A 26,936-nucleotide genomic window follows, 5' to 3' on the forward strand; every position below is an offset into this window, starting at 1 on the left:
TCGAAATTGTATATGTGTGTGTGCGTGTGCATGTGTGTGTAAACATGTTTCAGCCGTTGTGCGGCTGAATAGAAGAAACCTTTTGGAACTTTAACTTCAATTTATTTCACCACGGGAAGCATAACTTTTATATAAAGATTAAACGATATGCCAGCATAAAAGAGACAGAAATTTTCCCTTTAGTGATTTTATAATGAGATTTTGATTGGAATTTCATTGACATGTGTAGGCTTAGGAAAGGGATCTTAGCAAAAGAATGTTGTAAGCATGAGGGATTTTGATCTCTTTACACAGAGCGTGAAAAATGTTGAAATGAGCAGTTTTATAGAGCGCATATGGAATTAATTAAATAAAAAAAAGTGGGAATTGGATCAGGAAATATGAGAACATTTTAGAATGAAGTTAATATGGGCTAAATTAAGATAAAATATAGGAAATTAATTAGTTTTTAAATTATATATATATATATATATATATATATATATATATATATATATATATATATATATATATATATATATATATATATATATATATATATATATATATATATATATATATATACCGGCAACTTTTTATAAAAAATATATTTTAGATTTATATTCATGTAGGCTTTTACAGCAGTGTTCAGTTTCTGAGAAATCATATTTATCGATAAACAGAAATAAGTTCCTTGTTTTTGTATATTTCGTAGAGAAAATAAAATATGAAATATATTTTTCTTTCATTAATGAAGTTTGAACATATATGCATGCACAGATAGTATCTAAATATTCTAGTGATGAATGAATGTTATGTTTGTATCCCAAGGCAGCTGCTAGGATTTGCGGAATTTCAACGCGATCACTCCTGATTTCGAGATAAAAATTGTCAAGCGGAAAAGCTCACGGACAAGCAACACGAAAAATGCGATGATTCCTTTAAAGGATGCAGATTTGGATAGATTAGACAAAAAGTCTTTTTCCTGTGATGCAAATTGAAAAAAAAAATTGTGTTGTTTGTTAATCGTGACCATGAGGAATGTAATCAAAATATTACCTAAAATGATGCAAAAATTCACATCAGAGTACATTCAGTTAGCGTAATGATGCTCATAACCTAGCATGGAACAGCTACTTCAGTAATAATTTTTGTTTGCGTGTAAAAGAAGTAGGTAAATATCGTTTCTTATGTTTATTATTTTTTTGGCAAATTAATTATAATGACTAAAATTAAGAAAAATTAGTTGATTAAAAATTAGAATTAAAAAAAATGTAGTAGATTATGTCTTAAACACGGCACCCTATTTTAATTGTATGGATATTATTATATAATGTCTGTGTACATATAAAACATTCCTAGATTAACGGAAAAGCAAGCGCAAGCGTAGAGTTCTTTAACAATTTTTATTTTTAGTGATTTAAGTGAATTAGCCCAATTTATATATATTATTAAGATTTGTTTGCAAAAGCGAGAAACAGTGAGCTGAGTACGAATCAGAAAACAGAAGAAACAGAGTATGATAAAGATTTTAAATTTTACAGTTCCATAAAGGAATTTTCAGACACGGCATTTCAGTTCGGCACATGTTAAAGAGTTACTGTGGGAAAATAACAGCCCGTTCAGCACAGAAGTTAAAGTGAAACCTGAGTTCGTATAACTAGAAGATAAATATTTTTAGAATGTAGATAAATTGAAATTATGTACAATGCATGTATTCCAAATATGAATTCATTAATCAGTATTAGCCAACTTTGGCAACTTGCTGGATGGTTGTGTTAAATTTTAATTAAATCTCTTATGCAAAACTCGATTTCATGATTTCCTAAAAAAAGTATCTTTAAGCGTTAAATATAGAAGTCGTAAAAACCGTTATAACAGTTAATAGTTTTACACTTGTTTTATTTAATGTATACATAAACCTTCTAAATAGAATCCAGTTCCCTGACATCAAAATGCCATTAATAATTTAGATGTATAGGAAGTCTATTTCAAACTGCGTTGTGGCAATATAAATTAACTTTTGGTTTCCTCATATAATCTGTGCAGATAGTAAGTAGAATCTTTCTTCATTAGCTTCCAAATATGAAAGATAATAATGCAACAGAAATATTGGATGAAACATTGAAAACGATTTCCATTTCATTGTAATAATCAAATCTAAAAATCAAAATCAGTCTTGGAACAATAAAAAAAATCACTTCCAAATCTTATTAAAAATCATGCAAAAAGTTATTTAAAATATTATGAAAACTTAAGAGAAAATTCCACAGCAATAAAATCGATCTGATTAAACGATAATTTTTTAAGTTTTAAAATGTTATAAAAATCGGACTTAAGCAGATATTTTTGAGAGTTACGCGGGAAAATGCTCAAATTTTGATTGCTTTTTAATAATTTATAATTCTGATTAAAATTTTTTTAAATTGATTCTTCTCTCTTTCAAAATATATTGGTGCTAAATTTTGTTTCGCATATATGTGTCAAACTTCGTTTTTCACTCTTTAGGTCAGTGATCTTGTAACTAAACGTATTCTCCTTCATTAATAACCGGTAGACTATGGTGATTTCCCTGGAAAATCTAAGATGTATAATTCCAGTTAAATACTTTAGATAAAACTTTGTGTCCATTATTCCACCAAAGTATCAAACATTAAAGCTGTATTATTTTGCAAATGTTTTTATTCATTGTACTTATGAATTGTTCTTATGGAAATCAGTTCTATGACATCATAACGCTATTATGTTCGGTTCATCTTTAAATTTAGAGATATTGTAATTTCATTTTTTTACTATATAGATATTAAACAGGATCCTTCTTTAGATTTTAACAGTGGAAGAAAATATTGCGATCGAATATTTGATGGGGCAATGAAAACTATTTCGATTTTATTCACAGTAATGAAAATATTGTAGTGAAATAAAAATATGTTTAAAAGTTCTTAATTTTAAACTAAAGAATTTTTATGCAACTAAATTGGCATCATTGAAACGATACGTTTTTGGACTTCTAAACGGTGTAAAAATCATTTCCATGCTGACGTATTTTCCTAAATTATCGTAAGGAAATATCAAACTTTAGCTTTGGCTAAATACGCATCTAGCAACAGAGAAAAAATGATGTTTTGATATCAGAAACATTTCCTGATATCTCATAAAAGAAAAATAGAGAATCCAAATCATTATTAAAAAGAATAAGAAGAAAAAAAAGAAATTATAGTAATTTTTGCTAAAAAGCACGAGAATTATTAAAATATTATTTTAATTAATTTAATTTGTGCTTCCTTGTTGCTGGAATTATCATCTTTAAAAAGAAGAAAAGATAAAACTCCTTTCATAATAAGCATGCGCAGGATTCATCTCAGAATTTTGTTTCTTCGTAGTTCTTCTGTTATTTGTAAATAACAATACATCTACATCTAAACTGACTGCCAACTCAACTAATAGCTGAAAAGCAACCACATAAAAAAAGATGAGTTGTTCTGCTTATAAATTTCTCTTTCTTTTCAAATATATAAAAAAACTCTCGGCTTTAATAATAAATACAAATGGAAACATTCATATAATCAAAAATATTTGAACATAATAGATTTATTTAATACAAAAATGAAATTTTATATACTATATTTAAATGAGCAGGAATTTGATTTTATGTCATACAGTAAAAGAAAAGGATTAAAATAAAATATTTAGAAATGATAAGTTATTTTCTTTAAAAATACGAATTTCTTTCAAATTTGATCAAAACTACCTGGATTGATCTAACCAAAATTTTCTGGCATACTCTCTAATAAACTTGTCATGCCAGAGAACATCTCACATGGTACTGGCGTACAATAATTACGAAATATTTATTTTTGAGCGAATTTAGCATTTTTACCGAATTTATTGTGTCAAACTTGGCGATTTATTTGGCGATTAATTCCTGGCATCCGGTTAATAGTATCGAAAATCGAATTTGTGTTTTAGATGCATTTTTCTCGACCGATTGAAACAAAAACTTGACTTGGAACAACAATTGTAGTCAGAAAATCCCATACAAAATTTGATATATTTAGTTCAATGCATTTTTGAATTATCGCGTTTGTACGTTTCTGAAAGTACAGACCAACAAATAGTGAACCTTCAGTTATATTTGGCTAAATATATCGCAGATGTCTACACTATAGATGTGAAATCTGTGTACCAAATTTTATCTATTTAGCTCTCTTCGTTTTGTAACTATCGTGTTAGCTTAATATTCGAGCAGCTGGTCAGACGGACTTTCTCTGAACAGATTTTACTGAAAATTTGGTAGCAAATATAACATCTAAAGACCGTATACCAAATTTCAACCTTCAAGCTCAAAACGTTTTTGAGTTATCTTTATCATAGACAGACAGACGGATATTTTTCAAAAATGTGTTGTTTTTCCGAACTCAGAGAGTTTGAAACGTGGAGATTCGATAAAATCTGGAATTACAATACTTTATCTATATTACGCCTACGAGAAAGTACATCAGAGGCGTAAATTTGCAATTTAAAGAAAGGATTCTTGATACGAAGTTGATATTTCTTTATACTTACTTTTTATATTATTAATTTCTTTATTATATTTATTTAGGATTTTATTATACATAGATAAAACTTATTTACGTTATTCGAAGCCTAAAAAATCCACCATCTTCTAGAAAAGAATATTTTTTATCAATTTTATGACAATAAGTGATAATTTTGAGATGATTTTTGATATCTGATTTATAAGATTCAGAAAATGTACACGGATGTCAATAATTGATATGCTGGATTGCTTTTTATCTGCTTTAAAGATAATGTAAAGAACAATGTGTTTCAGAGCAACTTGGCTTTGCAGAAATGGAATGCAGAAAATAAGATAACAATGCTTAACAGCTATTTTTATGCGCAGTGCAAGTTTAAATAGCGGGCTTAAAATATCCATTAACCATATGGATATTATTAATAGATATAAAAATAATCATTAATATATGATTATATTAATATATGATGATAATTTTCGTTTGTGAAGGGTATACATTGCAACATATATTTTATATTACAAGTTTATTAATATTACGATTCCTTTTCGGATCCGTTGAATTTCCTATTAATATAACGTTAAAATCTATAATTCCAAAACATTTAGGTTGATTAAAATTTAAAACTCAAAATTGCATTTTTTTTTTCTGAATTAGTTTTGTTAAATTTTTAAATAATATTGATGTATCGTAATAATCTTAGGCATTAATAACTTTTAAGGTGTTTAAAAGTTTTTGCTGTATTTCAATATATTCAGTCTAAACAGAAATATTTTGTTTTCATTTAAAAATGATTCTCAGTGAAAACTTTAAAAAAATCTTCATGAATTATTTAAAATATGAAACAGATCACCGCTGTTTGTTTACAAGTTTTATTGTAAATTTCTTTATCCAAAATGATACTCCTCGTTTATGAACTGGTGTGGTGTGGAGAGGGGGATGCCAGCTCAGGTGTCGTCCTCGTCATCTGACCGCGGTTCAAAATGACGAGGTCCGTCCCAAAATAGTCCTAGTGTTGCTTTACAACGGGACGTTAATACAACTAAACTAAACCAAACTAAACCTCGTTTATAAAAAAATATTTATTTATTAAATTATTATTTTGAAAATTAAATATAAGAAATATCAAGTAGTTATTAAAGTTGTTAGGTATCAAAAATAAATCCTTATTTGTATTTTTGGTTTAAAAATTATCGTTTTCTTTAGCTGTATTCTCTTTGAAATTCGAATTTTCTAATTCGTAATTTTTTACGAATCAAATTTTTATTTTATTCCCGTGAGCTTCGAAATAATCATATTTGATTGTATATAGAGAGAGTAATTTATTTAACAAAATAGAAATTCATAAACTACAATTTTCACCTTATAATGAGGGGAGCTTATACAACAGTTTTGTGTCAAATTTTAGGTCGTGTTTTTTCCCTTTCAAATTTAACGCTGTTTGCTAGAAAAATAGTCAAGAAAATTATTTTCACTTAAACTTTTTCTTTTAAAATGCACTTATTGGCTAATTTAAATTTTCTTTTATATGCCCCCCCCCAAAAAAAAAGTCACATTTGTGAAACCATAAAGTAGATTGTCCAAAATGAATATTTCTCTCGAAAACGAAATACTCCTTTAAAATTATCATCTTTTTAAATAAAATGAAGAAGTAATCGAGGAAGTTATTCCATAAATATTTCATTAGAAGCATTCTGTGAGATATATAATGAATTTTCTGCAAAATCACATTTATCAACCGATCTAAACAGAAAGAGGAATCCTTGACCTTTTAATGAAACAAGTCGATGCTGTGGTCTTCATTAAAATTTAGAAATAAGAAATAGATCTTATATTCATCTTTATACATAAATAATAAGTAAAATTTAACTTTAAACGCTTCTTAAAATCGAAAATAATTATCAATACAATTCATTTTTAAGTTCAATACTGAACAAAAGTTTCCGAAACTGGAATAATTATTCCTATCACAACGAAATAAACTTCAAGGAAGTTTCTTTAATGTTATTTAAATAAAAGAAAAAGACATTAAAAAATCAATACATTCACCATAAAAAAGCAGAAAATGTGCTATTAACTGGATAGAAATAATTTCAAAAATCAAATTTTTCCTATAATAGGGTTGATAATATATTAATAACCAACCAATCATTATTCGTGTTTAATTGGAGTTACATTCAAAAATAGAATCAATAATTCCAACTGCAATCAGCACATCTTCTAATTCACAGAATTTATATGCTCGTATAATTTCAATGACATAAATACCTTAACAATTATACAAAGGTTTTTGTAAAATTTAATTTCTAACTAACCTAGATAGGAAATACCTCATTTATTCATGAATCGACCTAATCAATATTGGACTTAAAAATAGAATTATATTTCTCACTATATTAAAGAAAATCTTATTCACAAAATTAATAAATGCAGACGATAATAAAACGATATTTTATATTATATCTAATAACCGTTGAAACACATTTAAATATTAATAAATGCAGACGATAATGAAACGATCTTTTTCATCATATCTAATAACCGTTCAAGTACACTTTATAAATCCAGTTTTCGCAGAATCATAGATCGCATTGCTTTCATTGCAAACTTATTCTCGTCTCTGAGAATTAGGACATTGTCAGTTACCGAAATATAACATAATAACCGTTAAGAAATACAAACAGAAGAGAAAAAAGAACTGACGAAGATAAGAAAGAATAAAGCAAAAAGATTGCTCTCACCCACGGAGAAAAACGACCAGTGTGGAGAAAAAAAATGTTTTTGTTAGGAAGGGAGAAAGAAAAATAATAGACGTGATCAAAAAGAGCGGCTCTTTAATGTCGTAATTGACTATTTCCCTGCCCATTGTCCATCACTTTCACAGCTTTCGAATGGATGGATAGAAACACCTCGAGAAAGGGATCGCCATTTTTGGACACATCTGTCACCGTGCTTAAGGTTAGCACTACTGGAAAACGTGAATTCAACCTGAATGGTTTCAATTCGGTTGATTTCAAATGTATCAAACTTATGAAATATTTGTTAACATAGTTAGTACTCGTCCTATTGGATCAGCAATTACTTTATATAATTAAACACATCACAAGCTGATAACATGAAAAAAATCTACGAGAAATATAATTTTATTTCTATTTGAGTGCTAATCAGCTCTTTGAACCAAACTGTCCATTGAAGATAGGATGAAGACCTTTTTTTATATTTATTAAGAATTTCAGAAGAAACTGATCCACAATTATTATAAATATGGTACACGTAATCTCCATGTTAACGTGAGAATCCTTGAAACATCTCGTGGAATTAATTGATGCATTATCTTCCTTTCTGTATAAAATTCGAAGTTGGTAAGTGTTTAAGTATATCCGACCACTTACGCCCCTCCTCCCTCATTGAAACACCAATCTTTGAAGAATACCTTAATGACATTTTTTTTACCCATGGATGGGGGATGGGGTGGAGGTTGGTTGTCAGAAATCTATAAAATAAAACTATTTGCAATGTTATTTTGAGAATCCTAGTTTGAATTGGTTCTGAGGTTTTATAAATGACAGTATTTTATATATTATTTTACATACATTTTTTAAAAATCATTTTAAATTTTGGAAATAAGGTAATTCAAATAAAACTTACTTTTTGATAATCATACAATAAAACATACAATTCTTTTGCATCCTCTAATAACGAAGTCAAGGCCGATCCAAGTTAAACCACAGATATTTTGACAAACGAAATTAACGAACAAACGAACGACAAACAAAATGTAATTACGATAAAATAATTCCTGTTGCATTTGACGAACAAACAATGCCTAAGTCTTCATAAACACATATATTGAAGCTGAAATAGTTGCAAATGAAATTTATATGTTTTGCATTCTTGCTTTTTTTTTAAGAATACAAAAAAAAAAAAAGAACTGAACCCCATATTAATTTGATAGTTCCCTTGAATTTTTCTATCCGTATTAATCAATTACTTCAACACCTACTATTAAAATTTTTTCTTTCAGTTTGCTACTTTGTTATTATTACCTCAGTTTGTAACAATTACCACTGGAATTTGGTGGCAACGTATTGAAACGATAAGGTTGCTTATTTAATTTTATAATTGTCTTCTAGGGACAGAAATTCATGCTCTGTAACAATCAATTTCTTTTAATTCTTTAAATCAACCACTCTCTGTTTGCAATTACTTCCTTAATAAAATTACTCACATCCAACCCATCAGTTATAAATATATATATATATATATCAGTGATAAAATATATAAGTATATCAGTGATAAATATATAAATCTTCAATCAGTAATAAATATATAAATCTTCAATCAGTGATATGGCCACTTCAAAAGTGTAGTAAAAGTAATTGGCGTTCTGAAATTTTCTCGTAAACTCTCTGATAAACATTTTTTTCACTTCCATCACAAAAACATTGGTGAACAATAGTTATGAAATACAGATTTTTAGCATGAATTTAGCATTTTTACTGAATCTATTGTCAAAATTTTAATTTTGGTAGCCTTTTCTCTTATCGAAGGAAACCAAATTTGATGCAGAATTACAATTGTATTCACAATATCACGTACCGAATTTCATTGATTTAAGTCATTGCATTTTCATGTATGCAAAAGTACATGAAATGTTTGAACGATTTGCTTCAAAGCTTCATTAGAATCTACCTTTTAGAAGTTAAACGATTGTGCCACCAGTGTACCTTTTTATGTCTTGTAGTCATCAAATTCATTTATACTTGGACAGCCAGGTTTTTCTTAAACGGATTTCGATTAAAGTTTTATAGAAATCTACTAATGCATTGTAAAATCTATGAACCAAATTTCGTCTGACTAGCTCAAAGCTTTTCTGGAATTGTCGTGTTCTAATACATGTAGACATAATATCAAAAATGTATCTCTGGAACTAAGGGAAGTCTGAAACTTAAAAATTCGACAAAATCTCGAGTCGAATTTTGTGACGATTGCAATATTTTCTTTATAACTTCGAATATGAAAAAGTAAAATAATAATAAATAAATAAATAAAAATGCATTTATTAAAAAAATCATTAACATATTGATTGTGTTAAAAATGTATTAAAATATGATATTAAATTGACCAGGTATTAGAAAACGCGACCCATAATGCTATAAACCGCCACTGCCCAAACGTTCTGAGTATGAGCTTCAATTTTTCAGGACAATTGAATTTAAAAAATACCAAAGATGGCGCCCAACACAAGATTGGCATCTCCTCACTGACCAAGCGGAAAGCGGCAAAACCTCGAGAGCGAGAAAGGGTGCGCGACTCCCGCTTGCGTAACGCCACTGAAGCGGGAAAAGTCTGCAGGATGTTCCTGGGTTCCTGTTCCTAAACACAAAGGAAAACACAATGTTGCTAAAGATACCTCCTTTTCCGTGCGCTAGCGAAAATTTACTGCCGTTTTATCAGCGCAACAAATCGAGAGAACAAATTAAAGGACAATACGGCGGTTTTGTTTCGGCCAGAATTGGGAACGCCGTTTTCTCTTTTCATTTGGAAAGAGGAACTCGCTCATTTCCACTTCTTCAGTGTCTTTAATAAGAGTTCCTTTAAGGTCTTTGAGTATGGGTGGGAATTGGTGGAATAAATAGGATTGCCTGTCACAGATATCCAACTAGTAGACTAGCAGTGACGATTTAGATATTTTACAGGCGTAGTCAGTGCATATTATGAGACCTTTCACATTTTTAACAAGTTCATGATTTATTTTAGGTTAATCTTTATTATTTTATTAATTTTGAAGAAATATAATCATTTTTATTTATCTATCTTCATTCCAGGTTCTTCGATATCTATGTTTGCATACAATATTATTGAAACAGATGCTTTTTGTTTCTAAAAATTTTGATAACGAAGTTAATGTGTTGAAAAATATGATATTTATCAATTATTTTCTTAAGTTCTCTGTGAACACGGTTACTCCACAAACAATTTGAGTTAGATGGATGAAATTTAATATATGGTCTTTAAAACAAATTTGTAGATTTATATCAAATTTTGAACTAAATACATTCATAGAAAATCTGTCTGGCTGGCTGCCCGAACACGAAAGAACACGAATACTATAAAACGTAGATAAATAAATCTGCCCAGATAAATAAAATTTAATGCACAGTTTATTTAAACTATACACTTCTCAAAGTTTGGATGAAATCTGTCAAAAAGTTGACCGTCTGTCTCTCGGTATTTCCGAATGCATGCAAACACAACAATTCGAAAACTAAAATAAATGAAATCTGATATGTGTCCTTGTGTCTATAATAATGGTTCCATGTCAAACGATAAATGATCCAATCAGCTAGAAAAAAAAAGTCGTTCAAAATACATATTAGAATTTTTGGTACTTGTGTATTAAAAGCATTCCAGGGATTAGTCGCTAAAATTCACAAGATAGATTCAGTAAAAATGCTAGAATTACAACAAAAATAAATCAATACCATAATTCACCAATTCCATGCAAAGCATACTGGTCTTATCAAAGAGTTACAATTTGATACGCAAGGATCAGAATAGCACTTTTATTAGAGAGTATGAAAGAACGTTTGGAAACCACTCTAATTGGTTTACTCTACAGTATGTGAGCCAAAAATACTCTAATTCTAACCATTAGGCAGTATACTAATTCAGAGCATAACGGTAAAAGTTCTATTTAAAATATTCAAGAAAAAAATCTTTGTAATTAATTGTCTTTAAGGGAGCTTCAGCTGTCTTTAAGGGAGCTTCGATGCTGTTATGGATGTTTATCACATCACTTTACGTTAATCAAACATTGAAAGCTAAAAAAATTGATGTTGCATGCAGTTTTGTGTAACAAATGGTGGATAAAATAAGGCGAGATCTAAAATAGCATTACGAAATTTTTCGAGCTACAAAGGATGACATATTAAAATTTGTGAAACAAATTGTCTCAATTACGAATTTAATTAATTAATTTACAATTTACAAAAAGAAACACTTGTCTAAGGGCGATAGCTTTTGTACATTAAATATTTAAAATCAAGTCAATACTTCATTCGTATACGGTATTTCATATAATTGTGGCTTAATTATTTTCAGCCGGGAAACAAACTGCCTTTATAAGAATTAAGAACCTTTGTTAATTAAATAACTATACTTTATTTTCGAAATTTTAATATTGGTTCCATATATTATGGTGAATAATCCCTTTACCTTAGACTTGCTCTAATTTGGTAAGTCTAAACTGAAATCTTTTCTTTAAAATATTTCATTTTAACCACAAATTTAGTGAAATCTTCATCGACGCATTGTTACTTCATTTTTAGCGGCTTATACAATCAGACATAAAGCACACCTTGGCTGAACTTTTAAACTTTTCATAAGATTCGTTTTTATACTCCGATTGAGAAAAATGTGTTCTTGCACTCGCAATCAAATGAATATTTAAATCAAGTAATTCTGGTTAAAAGGTGGACTGCGTATGCTCTCAAACATTCACTTAATGCAAGAGCTATGTAGTTAATCTTCTGTGACTTAAGCAAAGCCATCTGGCAACTAGGTTACTATGGTGACTAGGTTATTACTTGCTGAACAAATATTTTATGCAAATCTCTTCCTACACGTATTTTATGAAGCTCAAACAAAGCTTCAAAAACAAACTCGGTTTCTGATTAATCAAAAACAATCAATTTTTCTTAACAATGGCATATTTTAACATTTTGGGGATCTAAGTAGCGCACATCATGAGACTTCTTTTTTAAAACATAATCAAACTAATTTTACATTTTAATTTAAGCATTTAATAACAAGCTAATTTTTTGTTTTAGTAACTTTGTGAAAATGCACATATTTTTTAAAGTAAGTTGTTATAGATGTTATTTACTTTCCATGCTTTTAGATACTATAATAAAACAAGGGAACTAAATCGAACCCGATTAATTATGCTTGACAAAGTATCAATATTATCCTAATAGTTTTTACTTCATAAAACTTGTATTTTTTGCATATTTAATAATGTGCAAATTAACTAAGGAGAATTTTTAATCGATCTATCTGCTCTTCCTTTCTCGTCAATACTAATATTAGATACATCATGTTTCGGTTATACTCATTTAAAAACAATTCATGTTTGATTATTGCAGTATTTTCCAATTCAGGAATCATATTAAAATTTAACAAATAAAATTTTCCTGTTATCCCTTCATAATTAATTCTTCTTTATAAACAATGAGGAGGCAATTTCTGTTTTGAATATATTATAATTTTGATTTGTATATTATTATTTTGATTAAGCAGAACTAGAATTTATTTATTCTAATTCTGCTTGATATGTCTAAATTGCATACCATTTTTACATTCTCGCATACATAGTATAGAGAAAGTATAGTAATCGTCAAAAAATGCGAGCTCAACATTTTGACTAATCTCCACATTTTAGACTTCCCTCAGTTCAAAAAACAGATGTTTGGAAAATGTCCATCTGTCTGTGACAAGGATAACTCAATAACGCTTTGAGCTAAATGAATGAAATTTGGTATACGATCTTACTACCAAATTTGTAAATTCTTATCAAGTTTTGAGCAAAATCTGTTCAGAGAAAATCCATCCGTCCGACTGTTCGAATATAAGTTAATGGGATAGTTATAAAATGATGAGAATTGGCAAAAAATCGCCAAAGATGACACGACAGATTAAATAAAAATTCTAAATTCATGCCAAAAGTTAATATTTTGTATAACTATCGAGCGCCATGTTATGCAAGGCGTTTCTGGCAAAACGAGTATCCGAGAAAGTTTTGGGGAGACAATTCCGCTGGTTTTATTATTATTATTATTAAAGCTGGTCAAAGAAACTTGGTGAAACTGATTTCTCCCCCTCTCTCTCTTTTATATGTCAGCCGTCTCTTACAATGTATTTTCTTTCGTGACACAAAGCAATGCGTGACATTTATTCGTTGGACTTAACAACGGTTGCCATTTTCAGGATTTTAACACGAATCTGGACCATTGGTGTGAATATTGAAGTAACTGGAGGAATACAGCGTAGTTTATATATTAATTTTTGAGTTCAGAAGGGTCTTGAAATGCTGAATAATCTTACAAAAGGTATAACGATAATTCTAAGAATCTCAAGAATCCATGAGCTTTGAATGTTATTTGGATTCTCGAGCATAAGTATATGATTCTGAGCATAAGTGGTATATTTACTAAACTGGAAAAGGAAAAGGAAAATTGGTATACCTTTAGATTTAATTTATTAAATCTTGGAAGAAAAAATAATTAAAAAAAAACAAACAAAAATAATTTTTTTAAATACCTTTTGAAAAAAAGTCAGCCCTGAATTTTTTGACCGATTAATAGACAAAAGTCTTTCATATTATCATAAGCATTATCATTTTAGATTAATTTTGAGGCTTTAAGAGGCTAAGAAAAGTGAATAAATCTTCTTTATTATGATCTTTACATCATATTTTCCTTTTTACTTTCATTGTTCATAGACTCTTCTTTTCGATTGTTAGTTATCGTTGATTTTAAAACCTGAAAGAGGAATTATTTTAAGAGTCACCCACACGAAGTTCAATTTTAAAAATGTCATTCATGTCCATTTCCGTTTTCAGAAAAAGATGGCACACCATGCTATCATATAGGACTATAGATACTTTTCCAGTATTAAGTGACTAATGCAGCTAACAAATAAAATTCGTGCGGAATTTAAAAGGCTTTAAAACATTAATAAAAGAAAAAAAAATCAGAAAAAAACCCAGCAGAAAGTTATATTTTTGTGTTTTTAAAATTTTATATTTATAAATGTAAACATTTTTTCTTCATTGACCCATCATTCTAATAAAAGAAAAATAATAAAGAATAAATTAGGAAAATAAACATTGATTGGCATCTTGCAATTTTTTTTCATGCCCTTTGATATGAATTTCCTGCGTCATAGTTTTTTTACGTGGTTTATGTCCTAAACATCGTTTAAAAATTATATATAGATTGAGCTCATCCAATCAAAAGACACAATGCAACTAATTTTTTTAATGTCGTCATAAGTTAACAGTGAATTTGAAAAATAAATAAATTGGAATTCTTAGGAATAATGTTTCTTAGCTCACACATACAAAGATAAAAGTTTCCTAATCCATATAAAAAAATTTTATAGATATTTTTACAAAGCCAAAAGGAAGAATATGATTCTTGAAAATCACTCACGAATTTCTAGACACTTATTTAAATATATACTGTTAATTAATTGAAAATCTTAAATTATTCAAATGTCATTCTAATTTTATTCACAGATGCCTACAGAATATTTAAATTACATAAGAATTTGTAATAATATTACAGCAAAAAATTCGAAACCCTCTGATATTGTTTAAATTCATCCGGTTTATGCAAAATTTACTTCAAAAATGCATAGTATATAGATTTGGTTTTTCGCCATTATGTATTTTAAATCTGGGTATATAAACAAAATGTCAGAATTCTATATAAGCAAAGTAATAAGAAGAAAACAACATATAAAAGAATTTAAAATATAATTTAAATCTTGGCAAAATTTCAGCTTTGGAAATTTTATGTTTCATAGGATGAATGGCATATTATTTATTACTTTTTTATAAATTCTTTTTGAAAATTAATTCAAATAATGTGTATAATATAAAATAAATTACAGGATTTTAACTGAAACATGCCTTATTTAAAAGATCGTAAAGGACGTAAAATAATAATAAAAAAATTAACATATTTTATATAGTCCAATAAGGCTAGATTACATTAAAAATTACTGTTAACTGCTTCATTTTATTAAACAGAAAATTATTATTTAAAATTAACCACAATAGCAAGATATATATATATATATATATATATATATATATATATATATATATATATATATATATATATATATCTGTGTGTGTGTCAAAAATGAGATCTGAAAAATTACGAAACCTAAATTTCTATGCAATCCATCAGTCACATTAGTTATTTGCAATGCTTCGTGAAATGTTCAATGCATTGAAATTTTAAACAGATAAACAAAAAGTCCAGAATTTTGCGACCCAAACAGACCAAGTTATGAAGTTAGCTTAGACGATTTTATAATTATTTTATAATTTACCTCAGGTAGATTCTCCAATCATAGCTATAAGTTTTCTCGAGACAGCTGTTGATTGACTTAAAATAACTAAATTAAAAATTTTATGAAGATAATTTTAGCAAATTTGATTTAAAAGATGTAAAAAAATATAAAACTTGCAGATTTAATTTTTGATTATGTTTTTTGCTACAGTTCGTTAACTAACCCAAATCAACATAAAAAAAATTCTTTACTTCTTTTAAAGCATTTTACCAATTGGAAGTTTATCTCTAATGGCTTTTGCTTATAGTAGATATTCTCATTGTCTTGCGATTAGAGTAGACATCCTGTATAAAAGTATTAACTAAAGTATATAAAGTATCACAATGTAAAATAAATACATTTTTAACAAACAGAACAAGAAAAGAATTGTAAAAGAATGATATTTTTAAGATTATATTTTTAAAAGAACTAGAAACCAATGAAAAGTAATTCTTTCATATCTAAAGATATCATTGGGGATATTTTCTTTTTCATTAATGGAACGATGATCATTCGTATGCATGATAAGTCATTTCCATTTCAGACTTACCGTGAGGCGTTAAGAGGCTTAAGCAAAAACGATGCAATCTTTTTTATCAAAACCTATTCTTCATACTTTTCTTTCTTCACTTATTGTTCACAACTTTCATTCAATTGTTTGTGTCCCTTCGTTTTAAAAGCCAAAATGGGAATTGTTCTTCCTATTCCCCCACACGAAAGTCAATTTTAGAATTGCATTTACTTTCATTTACATTTGCATTTTTCGAAAAAAGAAGGAACCATTCGCAGGTCAAACCGAGATTTCAAAATTCACCCGGGATTAGCGCCTGCTTCATTAGCATAAAACAGAAGTCAGGTGTCTTTGTTTTCTGTTTATTTGAAAGAACCTCTCACTGTTTTCGAAAACGTTTTGAAATTTGTTTATACACTTTACCAAAAGCATCTGCTGAAACTGTGTTTCCATCTGTTGCAATAAAACGAGGATTATTTCGATTTATTTATGCAAGTCGGTCTTTTTTAGAGCTCGATTTATTTTGCCTTGGTAAAAATAGAATTTCTAATCGGATTACTTACTTTCTGATATTTAATGATGTTATCTAGAAATATTTTTTGATTTCATCGTTATAGAAGCTGGAAGTAAATCGTTAAGATTAACTTTCTTGTAATAAGATTAATTTAATTTGTTAAGTGATATTGAAGGTGCGGTTAATAAATTTTTCTTATATCAAATTCCTAATTATAATGTTATTTGTGGATAGCTAATGGAGATCTTCTCATAAGGGTTTTTTTTGTCATCATTGGAGTTAAGGTAAGCCTGATTATAAGTAGGTAATCTTAAGCCTTACATTGAAGAGTGTCCTGGACATGTATAAGCATACACAAATTGGCTATTCTAGGAAATTTAATTATTTCTTTTATGATTTCGGTTTTTTTATATGCTATCTCTGACCGAGTTGGATTGAAATAGATCTAGATTTCCTTTTGGAGTTACAAGAGAGTTATTTGGAGATAGACGTCTTAGCTTGAGATATCATAATAGTTGCAAAAATCATTTAGAACATTTTATATGGAAGTGAGTATAAAAATAAAAGACAGAAAAAAAGCGTGAAAATGTGCCATTTTTTCTTTTGAAAATTTAATTGGAATTTTAATTAAGCTGAATTTTGGCGTTTTTTCGCAATAATTTCTAAAAATATTATTGCGCTAAAATGAATTTTAGCGAAATTCCGAATTAAAAAATTGTCTTTTTTTATGATACGGGTTTAATAGCTGTTCGAATTTTTCCACAATTTTGGCAAGTTTTCAAAACTATTTTTTGCTTAAGTTCGAACAACATATCGCTTTGTTGCTTTGAAATTAAAATAATTTTATTATTTCATCAAATATTTAGTCACGTGACTTTCTTCCATTGTTGAAAGTTAAAGAAGAACGATTTGTTTAATATTTCTGTAATTTGCAATACAAATAAAAAAGTGAAGTTTAGAAGTTACCTAGAAAGGAAATTTATGTTTTTCATGCCTACAATAAGCAGAATATAAGTAAGACAATCAAAATATAACTGCTTCAATGGCAGACAGTCTGGTGGAATCATGAACTTGATGTTATATCTAAACAATTTATCTGAAATCAAATATAACCAATATCCTTGCTGCACCAGGTAGTCATATAAGGCGACTTGTAATTAATAAAGCTTAACTTCCATTTGATATAATGTTTTATATACATATACTGGCGAATTTAGACATTTTGAAGCTGTAGGCAAGACACAATGAAAGTTTTTTTTTAATAAATGTACAATTTTTTTTCACATTTAAACATATTTTTAGCTTAATATGTATAACTATTTTAATTTTTTTTTTTCATTTTAGTAGTTTCGAGAATTATCTAACTTTTTATTTACTTGTTACAACTCCTGACTACGCGATATCCATATTTACTCATAATTATATTCGGTGTACTCATAATTATTTTCGGTGTACTCATAATTATTTTCGGTGTTTCTAAATGCTGTGGTAACGAAGTGAACATAATATAATAGACAGAAACCTGAAGAAATACACTTCAAGAAGTTCTTGGTATCTTTCCTTTACTCCAGCCACCTTTAGGCAGGTGCCTAGTCTTTTTACCCAGAAATCCACTTTTGGTTATATGTACTGAACTACTAGTATGACTAGTATAATGTACCTGAGTTTTAATTGATTTTTTCATTACATATATTATGCAATTTATTGATTACAGTATCATATTAAAATATTACCTGTGTTTTTTCGTATCATGTTACTCTATCATAATTTTTTGTAAGTCGTCGAATCTAGTCGTCGCAATTTTAAATAAATAGTAATTTCACTAAATAATGATTCGCCAAAAGTGAAAGTCATTTTTTTTCGCTATCCGAGATGGCTGTCGTTTGGCGATTATTTTAATGATTGGCGAAGATTTCTGGAACTTATTGACGAGATCATACCAAAATCTTAAGTCTAACCAATGATCGCGATTAATGGTTAACTATTCCTCCCGAGACAAAAATCTGAAAACATGATCTTTCATTATCTGTCTCGACCCGGATGCAGCTTAACTCCCCGCGTCTTCCTAGATATGAAATTTAATCCGTAAACAATCGCGCACGAAATAAGGATCAGGAAAAGGGCCTCTCCCACGCAGGGTTTATTCAAAGTCAGTAGCTTCACCAGGAGCAGATGCACTATCAAAAACGATGACACCTGCCGTTTGATTTATGGAGTGTGTGGAGATGGGATTTCTTCGAAATCAGTTGATAGGATATAGGAAATCTGATTTACTGTTTTATGGCTTATTCGTGAATGGAGAAAGTATTGGATCTGTCTCTATCGGTTCTGTGGAAATAAAGTTAGATTTCGATGAAACATTCATTGTGATTTCTTTTTAACAAGATTTAGGAGAGAGTTATTGAATTTAGACTGACATCTGATAAACCTTTAATGTAACCTCAGTTGTGTTAAATAGTAGTTGAAATATGTAGCATGGCTCGAGAAGAAAATTCCAATTTTTTTTTAACCAATGAAAAATTTACTTAGTAATTAATATATAATTCAAATAAATTGTTTTATTAAATTTTTAGCAAATTATTATAGGAGCTTTATGTTTTCAGTATTTTTGAACATTTTTAAGTGAAATTGTAATTAATCATCGCATGCGGAAAGAATAAGAAAATATTTATTAGTAACATTCGAGATGCTAATCTCATGTTCTGCAAGCAATGATTTTTAAATAAATGAAATTTCAATAATTTTCCATTAAAAATATTAACATTCAGTTAATTTCAATATTTTTAATGGAAAATGACTTTTTTATAGCCACATAGGCCTATATTGGCCAAACATCGCCAAATGTTTTATGGAAAAAATTGCTTTAGAAAATATAATATTTATTTATACATTTACCTAGAAAATATTATTATTATCTTATATATTTACCTAGAAACCATTAATTTATTTTTATTTTTAAAAAATGTTTAAAAGTTGTATGTAAAAAAGAATTGTAAATATGTATGTTTAAAGTATTGCAAAAGTCAATGTAGCATGATAATGTTTCAGGGTTAATGCATCAACTGTAGGATTCCGTGCTTAACGAATTTTACAAAAAGAACGTTGGCCTATAAACTTTAGCATGTTGATTAAAGCAAAAATGAAAATTTTGTTTAGTGGTTAATATCCAAAAACAATTACGATGTGTTCGTCTAGATCAGAGGTTCCCAAACTTTTTTTTCTCGTGGACCACTTTCAAAGTTTTACTATTTTCGGTAGGCCCCCTGCTGCTACATTTCCACTGTATTCCCAAAACTCCTAACAAATATCACCCTAAATTGGGGCTGTTAAGAAGAAAAAAAAGTAGCACATTTTCTTGTGTCCTATTTATTAAAATAATACTTGTGGTTATACAAAATTATAAACATTCATCATTACAAACAATCAACAATTGACAAAAAAATCAACAATGAACTCTGAAATGTAAATCAACAATAAAAAATAGTCATACTTTTAATGAGACAGATGTACTTGATGAATTGACAGCAAATTATCAATATTTGGCTTCAGTTTTGTAAGAAGTAATCTCAAATCTCTCCGTTCTGTGATGTTCAATCTGCTCCTTTTTTTTGTTAACAGGTTGGTAACGGCACTAAAATTTCTTTTGACAAGTTATGACGAGGGAAACGCTATCAAAAATTTTCTCGCAATTTCCCACTATTCCCCACTTGTACTATTATCTATTGTTGTATTCAATTCTGTGTTTGAACTGAGTCTCGAATATTTTTGAGTACCTACCTAGTGAATGATGCTACCTGCCTACGTTGATAGGTAAATCAAAGCCAAAATTTTTGTTCTTTATTATGAAAACCAGAAAACTTTTCGTGGACCCCCACTTACAACGTGTGAACCCCTGTTTTCTTTTCACGTCTACGTGGACCCTCGTGTGGTCTCCTATGGACCCTTGGGGGTCCACCTGGACCACTTTGGGAACCTATGGTCTAGATGAACTGCACTCCTGCTAACATTATCAGATTTGATCGTCATAGATTAATTAACAAAAGTTGCGGTGAAAATTTCGCGCATTTTGGAAGAGTACATAAGATATAAAAGAATTATAATTTTTAGCGCATTTTAGATATAAATAAATGTTGCTATTAAAAGTAAGCAATAAAGATCCAAAGAACTAAAAAATATAATGACTCTCGAATTTAATTATAAAAAATGGAACGAAACAGTCAGCTATCAACTAATAGAAAAAAATGCATTACGAAATACAGAATAATAATTAAAAAAATGCTACAAGAAAATAATAGAAATATCGTCCAACCATCCCGTGAAGAGAGAATATAACGTATCAGGGTAATAAAAATTGCAGATCTCAGCTTACTGAGCTTTGCTACAATTCATCATAAAAAATGTAAATAAAGAGTGAATTTTACGATCTCATAACTATTTTTATTCATGATTGACTTTAATAGTGCACATGAAAAAACAAACATGTCTGATTTGCAAGAAGTTGAGATTTCCCATCAGTGAGGATGATTTTAAATTCTTCCAAGTTTTACAGATGTATCTGATCAATTATATATTCTGATGAGAACTTTAGACATTGCTTAGAGCATGTGAATGAGAGATTTGATGAGGCAATATAATTGTTTTGAACTTGATTACAGCTATAAAATGCATTTTTAGAAATTGTGTTTGAAACGAATTTCGAAAGTTTATTAACATTAGAAAAAAAATGCATGGAAATAGGATCAATATCATTAAAGATTTTTTTTAATTTTAAGATGATGTAAATATAAATTTTGCAACATAATATTCTCCCGAATTATTGAAGGAAACTTTAAAATTTTATTAATTTTTATTTCATTAAAAATTTAGTTAAATTAAAAAAAATAAACTTTCTAAATGAGCCCCTACAATCTAAGAAGTATCTGTGTTATAAATTTGATAGTTCTTGATCAAACGGCAGGGTATTTTAAAAGTTTCTTGCAGAAAGTAATAAACTTTATCATTTAAAACTTTATCATTTAAAAAAAACTTTCATGGGAAAGCTAATTTTTTTATTAATTATATAAGATATCATAAGTTATAAGTTGATTTATAAGTTAATTTTTAATAATTAAGAATATAAAAAATTCCTTGGGAAGGTCCCCATCGAAAGTTGTATTCATTTACAATTTTAAACATGACTGAAAATACATTTAGAAACATAGAAAATATGGAATCAATGTCGATATATCTGTTAGAAGGGTGAGATTGCAAAGTTAATGGTTGCGGTTCGATCTTTTTGACTTTCCTATCTTATACAGAAGTGCAATCTCTGGGAGAATTCTAAAATTATGGATACATTTTTTAGGCATAAATTGCAAGAACTGAATCTTTTGATATAGAACTTTTGAAGTTGCAATTCAAAAGACTCAGTTTCAATATCTTTATGCAACCAAATGCCCTTGGTATATTTCCAGTATTTTTAATGTTGAGTTAAAAAATAAAAAGGGAAAAATCCAAAAACAAAAATCAGTTGCTATGGTGTTTGTTTTAACACACAAAAAAGATCAATAATAATCTATTATCTTCTTAAACATTCCATATCCCAATAAATCTTATAGATTGACAAATCTTAATCGTAATCTTTCTTCCCTTTCGTGCTTCCAGCCATCCTACCCACAATGATATTGTTTATTTGCCAACAAAGATTCACCTTATCTAAATGATGACAACACCTGATTGCAGAATTTTGCAAAACAATATCAAAATGGGTTGGAACATCGTCGGCAAGTGGGTGGGTCAGGTTAAATGGATGCTACGGTTATGCCCATAATCTTCTTAAATCAATTTCTAGAGATTGGGAGCACATGACTTGCGTGCTGACTGGGCATAGGTCACGTGACGGGGCTGTTTTTCCAACGACCCATTTGACATTCCCTGTCGCTGGTCACGAAATTCTTGTACCAAGTGGACCAAGACGACTGCGGACATCAAACAGGCTAGTCTTCTGCTTCGTGTTGGAATGGTAATCTGTTCTTTAATTGAAGCATCCGGAACAATAGTATGGTTGACCAATCAGGGATCAGATCTTCTTCAGAAGATCTGTCTGGGGCTTGTTGACGAAATAATTTATCTGACATGTGTTTCTCAATGGACAATCGTAATCAATCTTGTGTACATAAGTAGAACCAAGATTAGGGTCTGCCACTTGAAGGAAGTCGCAGAACGTATTGTAGTACTTCATTTTGTCATTTTTAGGACAGCAAATTAGAATACTGCAAAATTTATATTGCAGCTTTCTAATTTCTCGTATAAGAAATGTACAAAAGGCAAAGTATCGAAAACGTTGAAAGTATTGATTTCGAGATTTCAATAAATCTTCATATTTTAGAAATCTTTGAATAAAAAAAATTGTCTTTCTGACTATCTGTAAATAAGATAACTCAACTCTTCTTCAATCAAGATCTTTGATTTAAGTTCATGGAGGCTATCATATTTGGGACAAACTGTGACTGGGAATGTATTCATTATTTTTTAGCTGTCTAGTGCTTGCCAACGAGAAAATTAAAAAAACACAACAGTCTAGACAGAGGGAATAAATTTAAATTATTAGAATTTATTTCTAGAAACATGGAACTGTATCACATTCCGATAACAAGGCCTCTCTATCTGTCTATTATCGTATTTATCATTACCACAACTTAAAAGCACAACTTGGTTGGTTGGGTAAATTTTAGTGCAAAATCTGTGTACAAATATTTGTACATTTGTGTATGAATTTGGACTGAAATATCAACATTTAAAACATTATACTTGTCTGTCCATCTCTATGTGAACAGGATAGTTAAAAAAATACGACGTGCATAAAATTAAATCTAGTATGTGGTCTTGGGAACAAAAATATACATCTATATCGAATACTCAATATATATTCATTACAATTTCAAATGAGAACATTGCACTGATTTAAGTGTCCAGATTTCCAGAATTTAACTATATCTAAAGTTTTAAATATACATATCACAATATCAAAAATTACATGAAATAATATTTTTAAAATCTTATTGTCCATGTATTAGTTAATATTTTTTTAAAGAATGGACAATGATTGCTTAATTTTTTGAAAACTGAAATTGTAATCGTTGGTGGATTGTTAGGATATTTAATAAAAGTTTATGATTATTATTTGGTTATGCTGTTCTAAGCATACATAGTTCAATGAAATTCTAGAAAATAGTTATAAAGTATGGTAAAAAATGTAGTGAAAAATTTAAAATGTAGATATACAATTCTGAAATTGATTATTAAGGAAAGTAAAGTCCAGCAAAGTGAGAATAAGTTGAAACTCTGACTTGAATTTCATAGCGACTTTAACGATTTTTTAAAATTTTAAAATTGTCTTGAGCAAGATTACTTAATTTATAAATTTACTAACAATAATAAATGCTGATATAATTTAAACAAAGTTTTGTTGAAAGGCTTATAATTTAAAAAATAATCAGACACAAATAAATAAGTTATTTTAGCAACAAAACATGGAGTATGAAAGGCAAAGTGAGGGTACTATTTTTCGACAGCAAATTAAGTAAAAGAACAGGACCCAACCAATAAATTGTGAGTTATAAATTAAAAGAAATACAAATTCAAAACCTTGTAACAACCTAAGGCACTATTCCTTGTAACTACATTAAATGAAAAGGATATAGTAGATGAAAACCACTAAATCATAAATTTAGTGGAATAACTAATCGCATATCAGTCTACTACTTTATAAGCCATATAGAGAATAACACATAAATTAATTACAAACAGGACGTATTAAGTATCATATAAGCAATAAATGTTTACAATATTTAAGTAAGTGTTCAAAAGGCTTGCCATTCGTAACGATGTACGCTTTGCATGATGTTACTTATACAACTGAATTGACTTGTTATACCAAATTTTTATTCCATTAAATCCGTGTAGCACATTTTATCTAGTGTTTCTTTCTCTTTTCACTTAAGTCCAGTGACTTATAAGAATCCCCGTGTTAAATTATAAAAACACTCAATTTCTGCATGCAAATCTGATTTTTAATGTGTGTAAGTGATATTTGAAGAGAACAATGTATTAGTAGATTAACAGGTAGTTACTGAGGCTAAATAAATATATTTAATCAAAGCAAAGTTCTAAATAAAATTTTTTTAAAGAAAATAAAACTAACAAATTCGAATGGTAAGAAGGAAACATATTCCTGAAATAACTTCGACATTGCATATTCCTTTTACGTATTAATATTTTTACCTTCCCGTATACGTAGAGAAAGTATTGTAATCGTCAAAAAATTAGAATCCCATACTTTTATGAATCTTCACGTTTTAAACCATCTCAAACCCAAAACACACATTTTTTAGAATTGTAGTGAATAGCTTATAAGCCAGTTAACAGCTACGCTGCACGAGCATTTGCTTTTGTATCCTGGTCATGTTACTGAACTGCGAACCACAAGGTTCAAGGTTCTACCCTCGCTCATTCCAATCCCATAAAGAATAATGCTTATTTATGAACATGGTAACTCAAAAACGTTTTGATCTAGATGTTTGGAATGTAGTATATAGATTTTACACCACATTTTCAGATTTTTACCAAATTTTGAACAAAATCCATTCAGAGGAAGCCCATCTGTCCAATTATAAGTGAACACGATAAGTACAAAGGGTGGAAAATTATGTAAATAAAATTTGGCGCACAAGTTTAACTCCTAAAATGAAGATACTTATCAAATGTTTAGCCAAATCAGTCAAAGAGTTGGCCATCTGTCTGCTGATACTTTAGCATGCACGTAAAAGCAATATTGGTATGTGATTCATGTGGCTATAATTGTAGCTGTATGTTAAAACTTCATTTCAATATTGCGGCAAAAAAGCATCCTAAAATACAAATTCGATTATCAGGTACTTGTATATTAACCGCATAGGAAGGGTTAATCGCAAAAAAAAAAAAAATACCCAAAGAGCGCTCTATATACAGCAAAAACGCCAAAGATCAATATTTCCCATCTATTGTTCACTAATGCCATTCAAAGTATTTGTGACTTTACTCAAGGTCCTCAAATGCGTTGAGAGAGCACATATTAAAACGTTTGCGAAAAATTTCGGGGAAAACCCCTTCCGTTGGTTTATGAATAAATTAATATTTCCTTTATGGAGCACAAATAAATATTTAGCCTCTTAAGAAAATTATCGATTTGTTTTGGGAAAATCTCTTGTCACTAACCTTGTTTCAATTGGATAACAGTAAAAACAGAGCAACTATTAAGAACTTATGGAGAAAATTAGCTATTGATAATTTTTAAAAATCTTCTGATTCGATGGATCTACCAATTTCCATTAAAATGAAACGGCAAAAGGATTTTATATATTATTATATTTAAGAAGAATCTTCCCCTTGATCTGGGCGTCTCGGGTTCGAATCCCCCGGTTCGGGCATGGTTGTTCTTCATCTGTGTTCTATCTGTGAGGTGTATGAATGGGTCCGCCTGTAAAAAGGGGTTGTGCAAGAGAATGTGTCAGTTTCATCTTCATATGAGCTAAAAGTCAGACTTCTGACCTCGGGTGCTCAAGGGTCTTTACCCTCAGAAGCAATTGCACCCCATTTCCGTGGTAATGCAGACACGAAATCATCATTTAAGAAGAAAGTAGGTTTTAGCTTAAAATAATCACATATGGAATGATTTTAATGCCAAGCAACAGTGGTTATATCAACTAATAAGGTTATATAAAAATGAAACTTTTGATTTTTTGGGTTGAAATTCACTTTACTGTGTTCCTTCACATCCCTAAAACTACCTACAATGCCGACTTATCAATGAAGCAGGTGCATAACTCAATAAGAAAAAAAAAAGCAAAAAAAAAAAAAAAACTGCCGAGTTCGTGCAGTAGCATCTGAGAGCCAATGTGATACCCTGAGTACCCGAGGGCAGAAGTCTGACTTCTAGCTCATATGAAAATGACACTCACACACTCACTTGCACAAACCTTTTTTACAGGAGGGGTGGGGCGCTTTCGCACTTCTTACAGGTAGAGCATAAGGTATGGAACAACCAAGCCTGAACCACTCAAAACCGGGACGCCCGCATCTCGGGGAAGGCGCGTTACCTCTAGACCAAGACGCCTGCACGTAAGTTCTATTGAACAAATTAAAGAAACTTTAGCTGCTATCAGAATGAGCTGCTTAAATTTGTAATATACTGATAGTATATAGCTAAGCATAATTCCATTGCAGAATTATATTTCCGAAAACTATTATTATTAAA

General features: G+C 29.2%; 1 protein-coding gene across 1 annotated transcript in view; it reads left to right on the top strand.

Moving 5' to 3' along the window:
• The first annotated feature begins 1,019 nt into the window (after window positions 1-1,019).
• Window positions 1,020-26,936, top strand: part of LOC129975960 (uncharacterized) — a 63,243-nt gene continuing 37,326 nt past the window's right edge. The window contains exon 1 of the mRNA XM_056089268.1: window positions 1,020-1,153. The gene's annotated coding sequence lies outside the window, so the exon portion shown is untranslated. The remainder of the gene's footprint in view (window positions 1,154-26,936) is intronic.

This window comes from Argiope bruennichi, chromosome 7 (genome assembly GCF_947563725.1).
Source record: "Argiope bruennichi chromosome 7, qqArgBrue1.1, whole genome shotgun sequence".
In the NCBI taxonomy this organism is placed as follows: Eukaryota; Metazoa; Arthropoda; class Arachnida; order Araneae; family Araneidae; genus Argiope; species Argiope bruennichi.